Here is a 22,697-nt window from a genome sequence, read left to right as displayed (position 1 = left end):
ACCAATCACTTGCCGCCTATCTTCTGAGAACAGGTTCAGGCCCTGACTACTGCTAAAATTTGCATGGTCCAGGAAAAGAGAATAAATGGAGGCCACTTAAGAGAAATAAAATACTAATTAAAATTTATCAAGTTATTCTTTCATTTTGCATAAGATAGATTGTTCCTTAATGAAGTAGTGCTTCTTAGTAATTTAAGTATTTAACAATTATAAATCAAGCTAACAAATTATTATACACATGTTTTATCCTTTTGTGTTGCAATAGTTTTGTAATAATAATAGTTTAAAAATATTTTCAGTAATTGTTTTAATGATTGAAAATAAGCAAAATATCAGGGAAATGAATTTAATTATTATTGTGCACATATGAGTGTTTCACTGATGAGTTGGCAAAATTTGGAGTAGTGAAACAAAAATATACACAATATATCATTATATATTAATTTCATCAACTTTACTTTGTCTTCATTTAGTCACAACCACTAATTATATAACTATACTCAAGATTTTTTTCTGATTTTTGTTCTACTTAATTTTAAAGTGTACACTATTTGAATATACCTTCAACATAGTATAAATTAAATAAAATGTAACTACTTTCAGTGTGTATGCAATTTGAATATATTACCATCAGAAGTATAAACTAACTGGAATGTAAAATATTAAAATTATTTTATAAAGTTTTTTCTAAAATATGCAATATCATCTGTTAAAATTAAAATATAGACTACAACTTACGATGAGTAAAAATAAAAACTGTAAATCTCAATTATTTAAAGCTAACACTTAAAAATTTAATTAACTAATTAAATATTTTTAAAATATTTAACTACTCCCAATTTTTGTAGTCAGTGTTTACCTAGTTGCCCAAATAAAGAGTATCACACTTAATATGTGTGTGATTTAGACATAGATAGATGTACATATATATTCAAGCTTAAGAGAAATATTAAAAGTTTAATATTGCAAATGTTCCCCAGCTGGCAAGTAAAACTGTGTGAATACCATGCTTATTCCACACACATTTTGGATCACAAACCAAATCCACAAATTAGAATACCATGAAGAGTCTGGACGCAGTGGCTCACGCCTGTAATTCCAGTACTTTGGGAGGCCGAGGAGGGTGGATCACTGGAAGTCAGGAGTTTGGGACCAGCCTGACCAACATGGTGAAACCTCGTCTCTACTAAAAATACAAAAATTAGCCGGGGGTGGTAGTGCACGCCTGTAATCCTAGCTACTCAGGAGGTTGAGGCAGGAGAATTGCTTGAACCCAGGAGGCAGAGGCTGCAGTGAGCCCAGATTGTACCACCGCACTGTACCCCAGCCTGGGTGACAGAGTGAAACTCCATCTCAAAAAAAAAAAAAAAAAAAAAAGAATACTGTGAAGAATAGCAACTAAATGGAGCCTCAGCACTACTGGAGAGTGACATTTTATTACGTAACAATCTATTTGAGAGGAAATAATTGACAAATGCATTTGTCTTCTCTTTTTTTTGAGATTCAGAAATATTTTATTGGAAATGTGATGCAATTTCATTGTAACATCAGCTTTTATTTCTGTATACTGCGTGAACTTTTCAAAACCATTCTCCAAAGTTAACCATTTAAAACTCATTCAGGTATTTTATTATGCATCCTACAACAAAGACTAAGAAACAGGCAAGAATGACTATAAAACACGACTAATTACAGAAAAGTTAATCTATCTTTACATGAAAAAATTTTGAAACCAATTTTGTGTTTATTGAAGGATTTTTCTGATGCATATTATCCAAGTTTTTTTTCTGTCAGAGTATTAATTTCCTAGGATTGCTATAACAAATTACCACAAACTGGGTACCTTAAAACAGCAGAAATATATTCTCTCACTGTTCTGGAGGCCAGAAGTGCAAAATCATGTTAGCAGGGTAGCAACTACTGGAACTCTGAGGGAGAAACTATTCCATGCTTTTTTTCCTATCTTCTGATGGTTGCCACGATGTATCTCTCCAATCTCTGCCTCCAGCTCCATGTGGCATTCTCCGTTGTGTCTCTATCTTCCCTCTCTCTCTTTTTTTTTTTTTTTTTTTTTTTGTCAGAGTCTCGTTCTGTCTCAAACTCAGGTTGCTCAGACTGGAGTGCAGGGCGCTATCTCGGCTCATTGCAACCTCTACCTCCTGGGTTCGAGTGATTCTTGTGCCTCAGCCTCCTGGTAGCTGAGATTACAGGCACTCACCACCACACCTGGCTAATTTCTGTATTTTTAGTAGAGATGAATTTTCGCCATGTTGGCCAGGCTGGTCTTGAACTCCTGGGCCTCAAGTGATTCACCCGGCTTGGCCTCCCAAAGTGTTGGGATTACAGGCGTGAGCCACCATGCCTGGCCTGTCTTCTCTTATAAGGAACACCAGTCATGTTGGATTAAGGGCCTGCTCTGTTCCAGTATGACGTCATCTTAGCTTACTTACAACCACAATCACAGTATTTCCAAATAAAGTCTCATTCTGAGGCTCTAGGAAGTACATTAATTTTCGGGGGACACTGTTCAACCCAGTACATTCAGTTTCTGTTTAACGTAAAAAATAATTCCCATACTATAAAGGACGAAAAAAGGACTTGTGAAATAGGTGAATGATTGTTGAATATACAAATGTGATCTTTTATTTTCTAACCACATACAGGGATAATAATTTTTTGGGAATATGTCTCATTCACAAATATGAGTTACATGCAAAGAGAAATTCATACATTGTTAAAGTAGGATTCAGGGAATTAACTTAGGTGCATTCTCTTGTTTCTATTTCAAGCATATTGTTCTCCAGATTTTTTTTCTAATCCTCATTTCCCTGTAGGATTGTTCAGATATAAATAAAGCCTGTAAAGCAGAAGTAGTAAACAAGCCTGGGTACTAAAGTTAAATATTACAGAGGTAGATAAAATAAGTCTGAGGTAAATTCATGTATTTAATTCTTATCTATTTTGCCCATAGAGTTATGCTGATATTTCATTCACTTGGATTCACCAACTTAAAATTTGTAACCATAATGGAGAATCTTTTTTCTGTATTTGAAAAAAGGTTACTAAGCACATTAATAGCATATAAATATGATTTCAAGGTTAACTATTTAAGAGGGTATTTATTTATATGTATCATTCATCAACATGCCTCCTTCCATACCCCATGTGCCATTTGACTAATTATCTCCAACTCATCCTTCAGGTCACAATTCAAGTATGATGTTCTCATACCTGGTTTCTGACAACAGATAAAATCCTTACTAGATGCTCTTACAGTACCATGCATGACCTATTTGTAGTATTTACCACTGTGTCCATTTTGTATTGATTTTTGTGATTATAACTAACATAATTTCCCTCTACTAACCTCTACAGGACATGTATTGTGGGCCATGTATATTGTACTTACCTTTGCTTTTCTAATGACAAGTTCAGTGCTCACTGAATAACTGAATAAATTAGAAGTACATATTACATATAAAAAGTTGACATGTGAATTATGAATCAATCTCATCAATTTGTTAAAGAATCTTCTACCAAGCACTCTTTTCCTGAATAAACTTTTACCCTTATTACAGTTACCATATCTTTGTAACAACATTAAGGGAGTGTTGATTTTACTATATTAAATAGATAGCTTTCTATTTCAAATAGATTTGGCTGAATTATTTTGATTAGCTCAATTAAAAATACAAGATTCTAATAAGAGACTTTATTACTTACTAAAGGCATTGTAATCTATTATTAGATACAATTGACATGAAATATGAGTTTTGTGAAACAATTCTCTGTAAGGATTTTACATTTTTACTTTGAGATACATGAACAAAATGGCCATATCATACTGAAAAATCCGTTAAAAATAATAGACAATAATTTGAAAAATGAAATTTTATCAGTATAACACATATTTAAATATTTTAAAATATAAAATTGGCAAAAAGCCTACATTTGAGAAAGCTATAGGAATTATTCACAAGTAGGGACATTAAAATTCATTCCATAATCATTATTACTTGAGCCAGAGAAAGACTGCAAATTAGAACATCTTTTTTTTTTTTTTTGAGACAGAGTCTTGCTCTGTCGCCCAGGCTGGAGTGCAGTGGCGTGATCTCGGCTCACTGCAACCTCCACCTCCCAGGCTCACGCCGTTCTGCCTCAGCCTCCCGAGTAGCTGGGACTACAGGCGCCCACCACCACGCCTGGCTAACTTTTTGTATTTTTTAGTAGAGACAGGGTTTCACCGTGTTAGCCAGGATGGTCTTGATCTCCTGACCTCGTGATCCACCTGCCTCGTCCTCCCAAAGTGCTGGGAATACAGACGTGAGCCACCGCACCCAGCGCAAATTAGAACATCTAAATTCAAAATGTAGGACATGCAGATATGATTATAATATCTTTCTCTTTGACAGCTTGAGTTTACGTATTTAGATAAACACAACATGGTATTATTAAAAAAAAGTTCCTGGCCAGAGGAAGGATTGCATTTCAAGAGTCCAATGTGATGCAAAATTAATACATTTTTCCGGTCTTGAGATGCTGCTGCTCCCTGAGTGGAACTTTCTCTGTCATGCTAATATTTTCCACAGTTTCTTTTTGAGGAAAAAAAATGCTAAATGTTATCAATTTTTAGACTGTCCCACACTTAAACCTATATCAAGACATTCAGGAACATACCGTGAGTAAAGACTAGAGAAATTGCGGGAAAAATTTGAAGAATAAGATGATGGTAACTTATAATTTGATAGTGGCTCTAAGCTTGGCTGAGCGCCCTCTGGGGTTATCTTGTACATCCTGATCTTATGGACTAAGGACCTTCTTGTATATCAATTCCCACATTAAAGGAGCTCTTCTCATAGAGCCTTCTTCTGTGTTTTCGTGGTCTGAACTCAATTGCAATGTTTTCATCACTTGCTGTCTAACACTTAGGTTAAACCTTTCTGTCATGCTATTTCAAGCGAGTTCTTTTGACGATGCAATCCTGTAGTGAATGGAAGGAGAGGGTAACAAGGTGACCACCAGGTCTCAGAAACTTCTGAGCTGTCTTCAGTCCTGTGTAGAGTTCATTGAGCTCATTGTTCACAAATATGCGAAGAGCCTGGAAAGTCTTGGTGGCAATATGGGTAGGTCGCTATAGCAAGTCTTTTCGTGCATAAATAGCAGAGAGAGGAAATGCACCTGCGACGATGTTGGCAAGCTGCTGAGGCAGATGCTGCGTGCCTGAACAATTGCTGAAGCGATTTTCTTGGCATGCTTCTCCTCCCCGTATGTTCTCAGGATAGATGCAAGTGCCTGTTGATCTAAAGCATTCACAACATCAGCAGCAGTGGGCATGTCAGGGTATCTGCTACCATCCATCCTCATGTCCAAGGGGCCGTCTTTCCAAAGGGAAAAATCTTTCAGGAGTATCGAGTTGCATGGAGGAACACCCAAGATCCATAAGAACTCCATCAAAAGTCCCTGGCTGCACTCCAGCTTTCATTAACAAGGCTTCTGCCTGGCTGAACTGGCCCAGCATAGCTCGGATTTGTTTAGGATACAACTCTGAAAGATGTTCAGCTAATGCATAAGCTGTCGGGTTTGTGTCCAAGGCATACAGAACAATATCTGACTCCTTCTGTAGAATGGCTTTTGTGTGCCCTCCCGAACCAAATGTCATATCTAGAAAAAATCTGTCCTTTTTGTGGTGACAAACAATGAACAACTTCATCCACCGTTACTGGAGTATGTAATTTAGCCATAGTTTCAAAATCTCTACCTTGAGATCTGCGTAACTCCTGGGCTTGAGTTTGGTCTGTTTGCTTCTGGGCTTCATATTCTTCATATTTTTCTGCTGTAGTATGTATTCTTTTTGGCCAGATACCTAAATTAGGTATGCCAGATTCCAACCAACATGAAAGACATTCTTTATACATTCTACAAAAATAAGGATACTGAAGCATTCTGTAGGTCAGCAAATCTGAGGCACGAAGACTTCTCAGCTGGCCTCTAACTTGGGCCGGCGACTACCACTACAGTGCCAGAGAACCTGAATTTGCTGCACGCCCAGGTCTTACCCCTGAGGGAAACTCTGTCTTCTCTTTCTTAACTGTTTTTGCCACTTACACTCTTTTTGCAATCAGAACCACTCTCTGCCAACCCACATAATCATGGCATTTGTAGATAGATGCCTTCTGTCCTAGGAACATAGAGCAGTAGATTAGGAAAAACATTTCCTTGGGGCTTAATTTGTTTGAGTCACAGAAGAGATGTTTAGGCTCACAGGTTGTGGTGTGATGGTGCTGCGTGCCAGACCCTGAGATACAGAGGTGCTCATGCGTTCTTTAATACATACACATTTTTGTTTGTGCCCCCGGCATGTGTGGCCATATTTTTGTGTTTGTGATCTGTGAAGCTGTTTGAAGAGTGGGAGACAGAGTAAGGGCCTGCATCTCCTGCTTATGTCTGAGGGTGTGCAGGGGGTTGAATAGTGTCCCCCAAAATTTATGTTCACTCAGAACCTCAGAATGTGACTTTATTTGGAAGTGAGGTATTTACAGATGTAATTAGTTAAGGATTTCCAGATGAAATAATCCCGGATTTACAGTGGGCCTTAAATCCAGTGGCTCACGGTGTCCTTAGGGGAGAGAGCACAGACACATATGCACACAGACGAAGGCCACAGGAAGAAGGAGACAAAGGCTGGAGGTAGACTGCCAAAGGCAAGGAAAGACTGGACCATTAGAAGCTGGGAGAGGCAAGGAATCATCTCCCCTAAGCCTTCAGAGGGGAGCACGGCCCTGCTGGCAACTTGATTTTGGACTTTTAGGCTCCAGAGCTGTGAGAGAATAAATGTCTGTTGTTTCAAGGCTCCTTTTCGTGGTACTCTGCTGCAGCATCCCTAAGAAACTAATCCAGCGGGGTCCTGGTCACAGTGGATTTCCTCTGACATTGACTCTTGTCTTTAGTAACCAGGGAGAGTAATCCAAGAAATATTTTTCTCTCCATGTACCCTAACAATTCTTGTATCAACATGATGGAACCCCATTATAAGTACATTTGATTTAGTCAAATTCAATTTCTCAAAACAAAGGAAAAAAGAAGAGGAAACTGATAATTTCAAGTGTTAGCAAATAATGTATTTACCATTTCAGTGAGCATGTATCCCATTCAGAATGAACCCTGGGTTTGAAACACAAATCTGTGCTCCTTTATCAGTCATGTTTCCTCATCCTCTCACACTGTAAGCATCTCTCTTTCTTTCTCTGTCTCTCTCTCTCTTTTATCACCTTTATATCTAATAAAACCTTGTTCCCAAATTCAAACACATTAATATACCTGTGCTTAACCAAAGAGAAAGTAATCTGTTCCAATCCTAAAGGAAATGACTCAGCTGCACTGAAATTAGTCACTGCTATGTAACCTAGGAACAAGATGTCATTACTATGTATGCAGTCTGGGAGCTGAATATCAAGCTCTAGACCTACCTGTGAACATTCAAACACTCATTTCCAAACTGAGTAAAATGGTATCTGCCTCTGATGTTGCTCAATTCGTTAACAGTTGTTGCCATATTCTCACTGTATTGTGATAATAAATAAAATATATAGTTGTGATTCTCAAAAGTTTCTTGAAACTATTCTTAGGCCATAATGTTTACAGGGAAAAATTATGAGAAGAAATACACTCATAAATGTTTGAAAAATCTTGCACCATATAAAACTTTATAAATTTGTCTTGTAATACTTAGGCTATGTTTTAACTTCCTTATTTTTTCCAGGGTGGGAGAAGGAATGTTCTCTGGAGAAATCTGTATGATAGAATAGTGAAGGTAACTGGCCTGAACTACAGCTCTTGAGCCATCTCGTTTCACCTTCAGGGAGGTAAGTGCACTGAGAAGTACTAGCTAAGTGTGGGCACGGACATTGGAACCTCAAGATGCAAAAGAAGAGATATTTTCTTCACATTTGTAGGCAGACTCAACAGTATCTTTAACAGGTTCTTTGAAAAAATATTTCATTGAAAATAGCATGTTATCTGCTGGGTGTGGTGGCTCACGCCTGTAATCCCAGCACTTGGGGAGGCCAAGGCAGATGGATCACCTGAGGTCAGGAGTTTGAGATCAGGCTGGCCAACACGGTGAAACCTTGTCTTTACTAATAATACCACAATTAGCCAGATGTGGTGGCGCACACCTGTAATCCCAACTACTTGGGAGGCTGAGGCAGGAGAATCACTTGAACCTGGGAGGCAGAGGTTGCAGTGAGCCAAGATTGCACCATTGCACTCCAACCTGGATAACAAGAGTGAAACTCCATCTCAAAAAAACAAAAACAAAAACAAAAAAAGTGTGTGTTATCTTCTTAATCTCTGAGATATAAGTAATATTGAAATTTAATATCCCAAGATTTGAAATTCAAGCATCCTAAGCTTAAATATTCATAGCTTGCTGGATGCTTGATATTGGGGAATCTATTTAACATAGTAGGGTTATCAGTTTCATTGTTTATAAAATGGGCAAAATAGCAGTTGCTTATAGAATTCTTACAAGGATTAAGATAGCTCCTACAAAGTTTCTGGTGCAGTGCCTGATGTATAATAGGCATTGATAAAATGAAACCTACTATTCTTTATCCTACTGCACAGAAATTTGTATGTTATTTTAATTAAAAATTTGAAAAACAATTTTTCAAATGAGCACTGTTCATCAATAACAGATATATTTTGAAATGATTCGCCGCCAGAAATGATTTTGATTGGGGCTGGTGATTGCTGCTACTGTTTTCAAACAATTTTGTTATTTACAAAATTTGGGGGCCACAGGAAAATCTCCGCCAGGATTATTCACACCCTGTCACTTCCTTTCTTCTCTTTTGAATGCCTAACATGTAAGTGTATGGAAAGCGTTGCCCAAGAGGAGAGGCCCCAGAAGCTGCTATGCTTCTCCAGACTCTTCCTTTAAATCTGTAGATGTAAATTCATCCACAATGGAAAGTTTAATGTGTGCCATCTTAGAGTGGCAAAGTGCAGTGTATTTGCAGTAAGGCTGCTTAGTATTGTAGGCTCTAATCTATTCATTGTTTATTTCTTGTTGATAATCATGACCACTTGCTGATTGCCCCTCTTACGTTGGCCAGGACAGGGTAATTTTACTGGCTGTATTCAGGGTGCAGACAGTCTCGTGGATGCTCTTCCTCCTGCAAGAAAAATCACTAGAGACACTCACAGTGTTTAGAAGGCTTACAACAAATTATTTTCCACTTGGTAGTCCTAATATTTCAGTTTCAGAAAACCAATTAATACAGTTTACTGGTAAAGAAAGGGAATTAGGTTGGATTAGGATACAAATTCACTGCAATTTTATCTCTTCTGCTGGTGGTAAAAAAGACAAAAAAAGACAAAACAAACTTAACCTGTGAGTACTGATGTACCCACAACCTGCTCACATATTGTATAGAGTTTCTGCCTGTCTGAGGCCTTAATTCTAATAAAAATCTGATGAATATTATGAGATGTTTAATATTATGTTGTCTTAACTTAGAACCCAAGTTAAAATCTGTTAATATTTTTAGGATTTATTTTTCTCTTTTTACTAAAGCGAGCCCTATTGGTCTTAGAATGTTTCTGAGCAGTACATCTTTTAAATGACTTTAAATGACCCCTTACCTCAATATCTTGTTTCTACAGATAAGAATGTTTCACAAAAAGTAGGAATTACAAAGAATATTTTAAAACCCAATCATTTTATCTTTATCGTTTTTAAAATCAAGTGACTCAAAAATATGCATAATTTTTCACCACACAATTTGAAGGTTGTGACACTGACTGGCCCCATTTTGTACATGGTGGACCTGAAATTCCAGCGGTTCATTCCCGTCTTCTGCTGTGTCTGAAAACACACATGCCAATATAATCACAGAGGGAGAACCATGAGCGGAGAACAGGGCAAAGAGGACACAGCCTTATTACATGTCAGATTACTGCTATCTCCAATAGCCTAGGTGCTCCTTCCTTCTTACAAAATAAACATCTTTGTTCCTTCAATAATATGACTTGGCATCTATACAGCATATAAAATATTGTTATAAAATATTGGAAATTTTCGATTCAGACCCCTTAAATGATTTACTCATTTAGTGCACCCAGAACAAAGAAACATACACTGTACGGCAACAGGTGCTTAAAAGAGCCTTGAGGGAAATACATTCATCAGAATGTCATTATATGTTATATGCACATTACTTATTTATTTTCTCATATTGTCCTGAGGAAAAGTAAGCACCTGCAACCCACAGGTAAGGCTTTTATTTACAGGGTCCTTTTATACTCTGGGTAGTTTTTGCCAAAGCATCAAAGCATTGTAGCTGTTACCTTCTTTATATACTTTATGTATATAAGCAGACTCTTTAGCTAATATAAAAATAAAGAAATAGAGCTACAGAAACCCATTTTATTTATTGCCTCTCCCACATCTAAACATCCATTTTAAAATAATATCACTATGTACTGGAGTATCTCTGTCCTGCTTTGTGTTTTGCTAGTACCAGGTTGGACCTCCACTTACTACATACTTTCTCAGTGCATCATAACTACAGAAGGACCCATGCTATATAACTTTACGCAGGTTTTCCTCGTGATAAAAACACGATGGGTTAACAACCCTTAAAATTTCTTATTTTCTTTACCAAATATAATGGTTTTGTAATTTTACACCAGGATCTGCAGCATAAGGAAGGTAAGAGCATTCTGAGTGTGTTATAAAATAATTATCTCTGGTAAATAAAGATCCATATAATTCTTTCCTTACTTATATTAAGATTTCTCCCCCTGCACTTGAATCCTTAGAAAAAGATGCTTTAGTATAAACATGGTCTTTGGCTTTACTTCTAAGAGCTGACATGAACCATAAAGATTTTTTTTCAAGAAGCAAATGTGATAAAGGGAACAATGGAGCCAAATATTGCTGAGTGCTGGGGATATGGGCCACAGCTGTGAACTGGATGAGTAGATTTCCCTGTGCATTTCCACTTTATTCTTCTAAGTATGTACATCTACTTATTCTATTTTACTACTAGTTAGGAAATGCCAGTAAGCATGTGTTTGGCGGAGGTGAGTACATGTCCTTCCCAGTGTAGTTTGGCTCTAAATGATATTCTTATTAGATCCCTGGTGCACTGGGCCAATGGAATAGGCAGCTGAAAAGATGCAGAGGAAGGGGTCAGTCAGTAGTCTTAAGAAGCAGTCAGGAATCGTATCAATCAGGATTTTTTTTTTTCAGTTGCTGATGTCAAAGCCCAATTCCAGTTAGCATGAGCAAACAAAGGTGGTTTATTGGTACTTGTAACGCAACTGCAGGTCGTATAGGCGCAGAGCTGTCCTTAGGGATGATGGAGGCCTTGGAGGTCATCACCTTCGAGACTCTCTGCCTTTATGTGTGGGTTGGCTTTATTTTTTCACTGATGCAGATGGGTTTTCTCTGTGTGTGGTAGAACTCCAGACTCACGTTCCTCCAGTTTCATTGTTTGAAAAGAAAGTAGTTCTTTCTCTTCCAGTTCTAGTTAGCAAATCCTCTGGTGCTTTAAGCCAATTACTCACACCTCCTAACTTCTGGGTTCTACCTGAAAGAGAATAACTGGTAACAACTGTTAGAACAACTGGGATCAGTGCATAAAGTCAGCCACTGCAAAACAATGGACTGACTGTAGAATAGGTTTACTCCTTCCTCAAATTTAGTCTCAGAACCACCTATGCTTCTACATAATTAACTGTCTACCTATCTACCCAGCTTCACAGAGGATTGAGGGCCTGCTTCATGCACTTCTTCGCTAACAGAAATGAGAGAAAGAGAGAGACATTTTGGTCAGGCTTATCTCTCGAAATTAGATCTTATGTACCCTAACTTTGCATGGCAGCAAAGAAGAAAAAGAGACCATTGTGTTTCTTAGATATCTGGAAGACAGAAAACAGGATCCGGGGCAAGAGTCTATTACTTCTTTTTAAGAGTGGTAATCTGACTCCATGGCCCAATGAGCATGAAGCTCTGACCAGGTAGAGTGGTTATTTCTCCTGTAGTATGGAGGCATGGTAGCTGTGCTCCCTCCAACACTGCCTTCCCAGGCAGAGCAGTTGTTCTTCCTCCTTTAGACAGCTGAGGAGGAAGAGAAACATTTCTCCTTCCCCTTCAGCAAAAAAGAAAGAAAAAAAAAAAAGCCCTGCTTCATGCTGGTCAGGTCACATGTTTATCCCTCAACCACTCACTAAGACCAGGGGAGTCAGACACCGTGATCGACCCCAACTGAGACCATGTCCACACTAGTGGATGGATGGGTGCTGTAGGAATTTTACCAGAAATAGAGTGGAGGGATATTATAGTTCAGACATGACCATCAACAATTGTTCTAAGCCAAACAGCCTCTGTGATAAACATAAGAGGGCAGGGTAGACTGTTGATTTGGAAATTTTGACAGAGAAGTCAGTGCATGGTAGATGGATATCAGATACTCAGTGAGTGACAGACCATATACAACATTGTCAAAGAAAACTCTCAAGAACTAGTTCCATAACTTCTTTTTTTTTTTTTTTTGAGACGGAGTCTTGCTCTGTTGTCGCCCAGGCTGGAGTATGATGGCGTGATCTCAGCTCGCTGCAACCTCCGCCTCCCGGGTTCAAGCGATTCTTCTGCCTCAGCCTCCCGAGTAGCTGGGATCACAGGCATGCGGCACCACACCTGGCTAATTTTTGTATTTTTAGTAGAGATGGGATTTCACCATATTGGCCCAGCTGGTCTCCAACTCCTGACCTCGTGATCCACCTGCCTCAGCCTCCCAAAGTGCTGGGATTACATGCGTGAGGCACCACAGCCTGCCAGGTTCCATAACTTCTAATCTCGTCAAATGCTTTAAGAATACAGAAGTCTAGAGAAAGTCAAGAAAAGAGAATTTCCAGGAAATCCCCAAGGAAATGTTACTGGGGAGAACTGTTGCCCTGAGAATCTGTACCTCCCACTCAAGGTGGGATAGATAAGAACTTTAGTATGTGACACCTGAAGTTGTGGGGGTATTTATTTCTGCTGCTGGCTGCCTGGTGAGCTCTCCTACCATCAGGACAGATTAAGAGAGAAAGTTGCTGCTATTTGGTGAATTAGTGGTAGTCCTCTAAGAGGGCTGGCCAAAAGTACGTGAAATCCAGGCCATAGGTATAGAGTCCATGATAGGAATTTTGGCCTAGAGTTGTTTCTGCCAGAGGATGAAATAACAGAGAAGTGAGAGTTTATGGAGGATGGGCATTGGGAAATCAGAATTGTAGAGAGGATCAAGATGTCTAACTGAAGAAAACATCCTGTACCATGGGAGCTGAAGCCAGACTGGTGGTAGTCTGCAATGCTATTTTCCTATATTCAGTGCCCTGCCTTTCAGGAGAATTATAAATATCTGCCCTAGTAAACTCAGCGTCGCTAATGAAAGGTGAGCAGAGGTGGTGTTCAGCTTTCATGTGAGAGCCAGCACATGCACGTTATTCTCTTTTCTCTGCCACTGTGATCTTAGAATCATGTCTTGTGAGGTGGAATCCTGATTAGCCTAAGTCTCCGAATGACTACAGTAAGCACAGCCTGCTTGCCACCCTGGAGGCACATGTTGAGTCAACAGAAAATAAACTTTGTTGTTTTCAGCCATTGATTCTTAGGGGTTATTGTTACCACAGCATACTTACCCTATCCCAATCAACACAAGGGACATTGCGTGAGAACCTCCAAAGGCTAGAAGCACTCCTCAGGCCTAACTTTACACATCTTCCAGTCCCAGACAGTGGGGCCAGGTACTAGCCACATAAGAATTCTCCTCTCTTTCTCCTTTATTACGCTAGCTCTGTCTCCATTCTAGAAAACCTTGGCTGGAAGGAGGGAGATGATGGACATCTACTGGTACTCATAATTCTGATTATTATCTGGAACTGGATAACCTAAAACTACTGCCTTGAGATTGTGTTGGCACTGTAATGTGATCATAGGGATGTTTATTGCCTGAAAGTGACCAGAAAAGACGGGAGCCTGCCAGACCCAGTGGCGAGGCAAACACTTTTCCCTATCTCTCCAACTATTAAAAAACGAAACAAAACTAAGCAAATTAAATCAAAATAGAACAACCCCAAACTTCCCTCCATGAAGTAGAATTATAAGAAAGTGGGAAACAATTTTAAAAATTAGAATCTTAAGTTTATCTTTTGCATTGTACTTAACAAACCAGCTACATGAATAAAGACAGCAGATTTTAAACTAAAATTTTAAGTTAACTTCAGAACTAAAGTTTATTTTTAAATGCAGATGAATGGATGACACTTAAATCTTACATTTATACATAAGAACAAAATTAAATATGAAATTTTAAACATTAGGGCAGTGATTTGTTTCTTTGTTTCTGTTACTGGGTGTGTTGTGTGATAGGAGGAGGCTGAAATACAAAGATTTGTGGCGGGAAGCACTGACCCGGCTTTAAGCACAATCCTCAGAGTCTACATCCTTCTTCAATCTTGTCTTCTACTAAAAGGCCTCAAGATCTTAGGCAATTCCCCTGACTTTCTATATTCTACTTTCCTCATCTATTAGCTGAGGGTGACTAACTCTGACTCTTCAGGTTTATGTGAGGAGTATCTAATTAAAAGTCTTGAAAATGTGAAGTGCTCTCTATATATTAAATGGCAGTAGCTTTACATTTTCTCTGTGAGAATTAGAGGATTACTAAAATGGATAATTTTATACTTTCATTTCTCTAAAATGGATATACTCATGCTCTAAATAGGGAATGTCATTTATTATTCCAGAAATTTAAAAAATATACCTTAAGTGCTGAAAATTTAGTTTATGCTCACATTGATGATTTTTTAGAGAGTCAATTCAAAATAAAAACATGCTATGCATATTTTTAATAGTAGTATACATTTCGAAGAGCTTGCGTATTTATTACTTTAATTGAACCACAGAATTATAGGTTAGGAAGAAACTTTAGCCAACATCTAGTTTAGTGCCATTTTCCTCCTTTTTCCAAGTGTGTGATCAGAGGTCACAAGATGCTCAATAACTGTTTTAGCTCTTATACAGCTAATTCATCTGATACTTTAGTAAATCATCTGAGATAGGCAGGACATTTTTCTGTTTTCATTTTCTAAATAATTAATTTGGTTCAAAATATTTTGAAGGTTTTAGACAAAAGTGTCAATTTTGGATTAAGAAGCAGAGATGGGGAGGTGAATTGGCTTGTATGCAGGATTATGGGCAGACTTGGCAGAGGAAGCCCAGGTTTTTTTGACTCTTAATTCTGGTGTTCTTTCCATTCCACTTAGGTGCAATTAATTCTGCCTGTCATATTAGGCTCTTAAATTGAGGTCTAAGCTGTGTACCCTGCAGTTTAGGTTCATATCACATATCTTGGGGCTGGTAGAGTTTGACAGGAAAAATAAATGACTGGCTTTGTCTAGGTTGGCACAAGAAGAGTATGATCCTTCAGCTGTTGGGAAACAACTTTCATTCTAATCAGAGAGAGATTTGAGAAGCAGTTGCTTGAGTATTGAACATGAAGCTGAAGGACAATTGGGCACCTCAAGGCAGGGCTTAAAGTTTCTGGCTCTGTTCTCTTTAAACCTGTGTTGGAGACCTTTAGGGAAAAAAAAGGAGCTACGAGAAACCAACTATAGCAGCAACAATAAAGCTAGATCACAGTTTCTTGATGAAGATGAGAGGATGGTTGTGTGGAGCCTCAACATGGTGTGTAAAATATGCTTCTTTCTGCTCTCTTAGGTGCAGAGAGTGCTGGAATGGAGGGTTAATTGACCATGGTGGAAAAGAGGGAAACATTTTGAGGTTTGTGGATTACTCAGATGTAACAGTGACTTGCACATATTCCTCATGGTGTTGTATACAAATGGATCAGCAAGAATCAGATACTACACGTCACAGATAAAATCCATAGCAACCAGGAAGCAAGATGGTCACATGGGAAAATAGGGGATGGAATTTTATGGACATTATTCAGACCACCTGGCCTTCTTACTCCCATGTTGACACAAAGAAAGAGGACATGATGCTGAAGGACAATTGGGTGCCTCAAGGCACCTGTCTTGCAGGACTGTAGTCCTAATGATTCAGTTGGTGGAAGGGAACCATGGAATCACAGATTCTGTGTTTGCACAGCCATGCGGTACTGGAAGACCTTTGCACATCTAGGGATGCTGATGTGGGTGGTGTATTGATTCTGATAATGGTGATTAAATGATGACTATTCTCATTCATTAGCAGAAATTTTACCTAACCTAAAAATGTTAAAAAAAACCTAACCATTGTCTTATCTTTCATAGCATACTGTGAGATTGACTATAAAGATGAACATTAGGGAAATGAAGATGGATTAATGTTCTTGGCAGTCTCCACCAACCCCTGCCTTTCATAGGCAGTCTTACTTCTTGTCGATCTATCAGTTACTTTCTGGCTCTTAAGTCTTATGCTCCTCTGTGAGGCCTGTTAAGAGGGATGGTATATACTTGTAGGTAGAAGACTAGGGTGAGGAATGGAAGTTGGAGACTTCCATTCCATTAACATAGAAAGTAATCTAGGGATATAATAATGGACTGTTTAGGGCAATGGCCCATCCCTGAATAAAGAATATGCTATAGGTTTGCTAATTTTACTTGTTCAGGGTATTTCCAAATTATCGAATTTTTGTTTGTTCTTTTTCTATAAGTGAAAGTAGACATCAAAATGTTTCTGATGTTTGCAGGTGTGTTTCCTTACTACTGTCCTCCCTAACTCTGGCGACCTCTTTGAGCCAGCCATCATCCAAAAGCATGTTTAAGGCCATGATTAGGGTAATTAATGTTAAGAATAAATATTCTTTCATTAAGAAACATTATTTAACTCATTTTCCTTATGTGTCACTTAATGTTATTAAGTGACCAATTAGTTTTTAATTATTTCAAATAAAATCTAATTGTATTTTAATGTCATATAGGTAGATTTTTCAAATATGTATGTTCACATTTATATTTAGAAACATACAACTGGTCATCTAACTAGATATTAAAAACTTTGTATACACTTTTCAAGATCTTTACCTTTGTGTGGAAAGCCAAGCTGCCGAAACAAATATATTCTATAGAGTTCTATAACTGGTTAAAGCTCTACAGGACCATCAATAACCAAACATGTGCTACAGTTGCCTGGAGGCATCGTAAAGTGGTTATTTAAATTAAAGTTGTTTCTTAGTACTTGGGGGAAAAAACTAACACAAATCTAAATCAGATGAGTCATTGTGCATTTTAATGAAAAGTTTTTCCAATATGTAAATAAATCTAGCAAAATATCCTCAATAGTATATGATCAACCATGTATAGTGATCCTCAAAGGATCTGTTGTTCTGTACTGTGCCCACTGGCCAAAGAACAGGTACCTAATAATGTTCTCTAAGAGACTTTACAGATTATACGATGAGATATGGTTTGAACTCCTGTTTTGGCTGACTCCATGCAATCGCACAGTGCTTTAAAATTGTCTTCTATCCTGCATTTTTCTCAGTCGCAGATAATTCTGGCTCACCTGGATTCAAATACTTGTAGACTTGACGCAATCCAACTACCTAAGATCCAAGTGCCCAAGAAACAACTTTCCAGGCTCAAAAAGGTGTCACTTGCTGGCTGTCATAATACTTGAAATTTCTATCACTATATCACTATACTCATTCTATTAATATAAGCTGATGGCTTCTCTAAAGTGTGAGTATATTACCTACAAAGGGGAACAAATTAGCATATTAAATTTATTATCAACATGAGATTATACTATAGTATGGGCAGCACCCACTCATTTACCCCTAATTTTATGTGTCCCTGCCGAAGAAGCAATTCTGTTTCCAGTCTTGCTACCTTTGACTGCTCATTGGAGCAATGGTTTCCACTGTCACTCCTCATACCTGTTTCCACCTAGGATGAACTGGCCATACAAAGCGTATTAAATAGGGAGAGATGATGAAAACTGACCATTGACAGGAGAAAGGAGAGAGGATATAGGGAAGTTTTACGACACAGATACCTGCTTAGTGAGGGCAAGTCCAAGTTGGATACTTTAGAGTGAGACTCCCAACAGCCATGTGGACAGCATGAATATGCCAAGAGTTTGAAAAAGGAGCCCCAAATGGACTGGGGCCAGGAGAGTGAGATGACAAAGACAGACTGAATCTTTTACAGTTTTGAGCTTTCTTTGAGTACATACTAGAGATATAACAGAACCAGGTGGAGGAAGGAGGCAGGGAATCTAAAATATTTATGAGCTTGATAAGATTGGAAGAGTTTAAAGCAGGAGGTGGAGACAAATGAGGGTAGACTGGAGGGAGGGGTACCAGCAAGGGAGGGCATCTTAAGAGTGCTTCAGAAGAGGCAGTGATGTCAGTGGTGCAGGTGTGGATCCAACTTAGACACCCTGTTCTTGTGGGTAAATGCATATTTTCTTTTTACACAGCTGGGTTAAATTACTTCCCCTAGGTCATTCAATTAATCACTTGGAGAGCAAGGAATAGAATCCAGCTCTCAAGGTTCTCATTTCACATCTGGAGCAGGCAAACTAGGGTTCTCCTTTCTGAAACACCCTCTTTTTTTTTTTTTAAGTCTTTTGCAAATCAGTGAAGTTTTGAGCTCCTTTATAAAGAATTTATGAAATCCTCTTACTCTTTGCGTGATTTAAAATTAAGGTGGTGTTAGTTCAAAAAAAACACTATAAATTGCTTTTTGGTTTATCTTCCATTCAAAAATTTAAAATATCTGTCAAAATTTCTTTGATTTTTCCCTGCAGATTTCAAGTTATTGTTCTGGGGAGCTGGAAGAAAAATGAGTTACAGATCTGAAAAAGCAGTGTGTGTGGAGCTTAACTGCTGCATGACTGATTGTGTGATATATTGCTCTTTTCACTAATAACCACAAAGCAGGTAGAGGCATGGCAGACTAATTTGGTTTATATGTCCAGCTGTAAGGCTAGACACTGCATCATTCTTTTCAGAAACCAGTGACTTTAGCATGTGGAACTCGTAGTCATGACAACAATAAACCAGCTTTGAGTCTGTGTTTCAGCTCAGAAACTGCCTTGTCTCCATTACTTCCTGCTCATGACCTGACTTTTCTTACTCTCTGGGGCTGGGGGCTGGGGATTTATGAAAGATCTATTGAACAGAGCTCCAGTATATGTTTAATGCTTAAAATGTCTCGGTTGAAAGTTTTGCTTGCACAGATGGCTAAAGGCTGGAAGGAGGATAGATCAATCATTATTATAGCTAATGACACGGTTATAAGGGCATACACAAAGGTGAGCTGATTTGGAAAATGGGAAAAGGCAATGTGAAAAGAGGGAGTTGGAAGCATTGCTTTGAATAACATAAAAGTGGTTATCACAAATAAAATTTTATTTTAAATACATAAGGGAATTTATGATTCTGAGAGGACTTATCCAAAAGGTAAAATGAATAATCAAACAAAAATTAATACAAAAAATTAAGTGAGTGTGTGTGTGTGTATATTTATGCAGTTTTTAAACCTGAAGAAACAATTAGCAGAAGCTCATGGCAAAATCTACAAGTGTTCATTTTAGTGTCCCACTAGTTTAATGGTACTGATACTGACTGCCTTCAGAGACAGCGTAGCTCAGTGACCTCTGGGTTCAATGGTCTCCATTTAAATATCAGCTGTAATATTGGGAAGTTGTCTGTACAAAGTCTCTCAACATTCTGCTCTAAAGAGAAATGATATGATTTGCACTTCAAAGGGTTGATTGTTGGTGAAATGAGATAATGGAGGAGAAAGCTTAGCTCAGTGCCCTGGATAGAGTGAACCTTCAATAACAGGTAGCTGCCAATGTTGGTTCTATTGGTGTTGTTGCTAGTAGCGTTTGTCATTAATTGAAATCTGTCCTTCCTGTGATTATCATGGTTGAACTCTAGTATTAAAGAGGCCTGATCATAGCGATGGGAAGATTTATTTTTCTTTCTGGAGAGACGTTCTCTGGCTTTACTATTTTCTTTGTATAATCTAGATTGTAAGGAGGGTAGATAGTGGCTAGAGAAGGCATGAATGCCAGACTGAACTGCCAACATAAAAGATGGTGTGTCTGGAGACTTTTGTGCCTTTTAACTGCCCAGTTGTGTTTCTCCCATCACCCAACAAGAAGCGAGAAATTCTACCATCAATTTTGTTTCATTTTTCTTAGCACATTGGCCTAGTTCTATATGACTGCCTTTTTTAAAGCTCTTATTTTCCAGCAAGTTACCCCTACAAGCTAATAGACAGAGACATAAGACATGAATCAAACCCTAGATAGAAGCCAAATGCTTCCTTTCTTTTCTATGTACTGAGAAATTGAATGATTTACTTTCCCTGAGATCAGCTTCATGATTTCATGATCATGTGGTTAAACTTAGTAACCGACATGCTCCCTGGAGGCTAGCTTTCCCCCATCACCTTGTAGAGTTTGGCTCACCATGTAAAAATCTGATCGAGTAAATTCAATTATTAAGTTATAATTGAGAAATCATGAACCATTAACCGATTATGTACTTTTTCTTATTATAAGAGTTTAACACTGTCATAAACAATTAGATTTCTCTTTACATTGTTCCCAGAGCAGCAGTTATAATTTATAGCAATATGATTGTTTTCCAAAATATATAATTAGATCACATTTTTCTATTAGAAGTATTATGAGAAAAGAAAATTTTCATATGCCCGTCATTGCATGAAAGAGTTAATATACCCCCAGAAAAGAAGATATATTATTTTTCAATAGTAATATTAATTTTAGAAATATTTAAATTGAGTAAAATAATGGGGTGATTAATATGAGGGAAATGTAAATACTATCACATTAGATATTTGAAAATATAAAATAAATATATATTATATAATTAATATATGGCAGAAAAGATGTAATTGAGTGACTAACTTTTCTGGATATCCTAGGTGTTACCGAAAAGTGTAATTACATGCTTATGAATGACCATTAAAGTAGCATTATTACAAAAATATTTTTCATACAGAATGATTTTGTATTGATAGCTTTTTTAACATCTTTTAATAAAATTGAGTGAGATAAAAATACACCCAAAGTTTGGAAGATTTTCTGTTTTGTCTTAAGGTCTTGTAATTTCATTGATACTAGTCCTAATGTCTCTAAGCTTTAGAGATGTTTTAAAGCCCAGGTCATTTTTCCTAAGTTAGACTGTTTAGTCTATGCAAAAGATAAATCTTCTGAAGATTCAAAATCTTTAAACATGCCCAGAGGAAACAATTGTCTCTCTAGGAGTTCCTTCTTGGAATATTTCTGTCTCTTCAATATTGGTTTATTTTTGTTATTGCTCACAAATGTTGCTGATAAAGGTGTTTCGAGTAAGGAAATTGAAACAATGAAAAAATAAATCTATTTCTTAAAATGTAACAGAAGGCTGATTCATCAAATATGGCTTAATGTTTGTGATGTACTTAGCAGCAGAGAGCTCCAGAGTTTTTCCTGGTAGAAATATAGAAATATTTATAACAAAAGGCCAGATTCTTCCCCTTGGAATTCTCTATGGATCTCTCTCAACCACCAGGGAAAAAGCAGTATCCAGGAATACACAGTCAAAGTAAACTTCTACTCCACAACTTGGTTATATGATTTTATTTTATTTATTTTTAAAATACCTAAATTTTTTACTAATAAGTACAATAAATCAGTTAATTTGTAGAGAAAATTTGAGTTCTTCAATTTAGCAGCCAATTTTCCTAACATGGGATGGAACTAAAAAAACTATATCATCTAGTTTGCAACAAACTTTATGCAGTTAAAGATGCTAATTGCAATGATTCATCATAATTCATTGTCAAGATTTGACATAAAATAGCTGGGATGATTTATTTTTAGTTTACATAGTTATATATTGTGATTTCAGTAAATGTTCACTCACATTTTACAAAGGCTCATTATTTCTCTACTATTATTATGCTCTGAAAATTTCAAATAATTTCCTGTTTATTTTTCATTGTTTACCTGTCTAGTATTGTCACTGGTAAATGTGAAATAGGGTGGGTTTTTGTTTTCTTTTCTTCTCACTGACCTTATCTTTTACATATTCTGATTATTCTTGAACCAGTAGCTTAAGTATAGATGCAAAAGTGATGAGAGTTTGACTTAGCTTTGGCTTTTATTATCAGATACCCACAAGGAAATAAAGCTTTGATCTATTTCCTTGGAAAGTTAATCCCAGTGATTATGTGGAGATGTGTGCAGTGTTAGCTACAGGGATATACATCTTTAATCTCTTGGCGTTGAATACTTAATCCAGTTCAGATTCTTGGCAAGGAGATTTAAAGAAAGAACAAAATAATTACACTCTTCATGGGCTTTGTTTTCTGGAATGAATATTTGGTAGCTTTGCCTGGTGTTTTACTGTTTAACTGGAGTGCTTAGGAAAATAGATATGTGTTTACTTGGAGTGGTGTAAAAGCTGATTTTTGTGGTCCTCGGTAGGTAAATTTAAAGTATGTCTATTAACTACGGGGCATTTTGGGGAGGGCTTTTACTCTTCAGCTTGTTTATTTTGGCAGAGTGAAGGCTGAATAGAGAATGCACTATTTCCTGTGGAATAATTTCACAGTTATTCTAAAACTGGAACTACTCATAAAAAGTGTTCATCTTTTCTTCATGTAAATAAAAACTT

At 37.4% G+C, this 22,697-nt stretch overlaps 1 long non-coding RNA gene and 1 pseudogene across 1 annotated transcript in view; one reads left to right on the top strand and one right to left on the bottom strand.

The window, feature by feature from the left end:
• LOC101057262 (uncharacterized) overlaps window positions 1–22,697 on the top strand; it is a 92,856-nt gene that overhangs the window by 9,925 nt on the left and 60,234 nt on the right. Inside the window, exon 2 of the long non-coding RNA XR_673327.5 lies at window positions 7,760–7,862. This is a non-coding gene — a long non-coding RNA (uncharacterized LOC101057262). The remainder of the gene's footprint in view (window positions 1–7,759; window positions 7,863–22,697) is intronic.
• Window positions 4,610–5,942, bottom strand: LOC100611437 (12S rRNA N4-methylcytidine (m4C) methyltransferase-like; annotated as a pseudogene).

The sequence above is a fragment of the Pan troglodytes genome, chromosome 10 (assembly GCF_028858775.2).
Source record: "Pan troglodytes isolate AG18354 chromosome 10, NHGRI_mPanTro3-v2.0_pri, whole genome shotgun sequence".
Taxonomy (NCBI): Eukaryota; Metazoa; Chordata; class Mammalia; order Primates; family Hominidae; genus Pan; species Pan troglodytes.
This window is presented reverse-complemented; position numbering and strand designations above follow the sequence as displayed.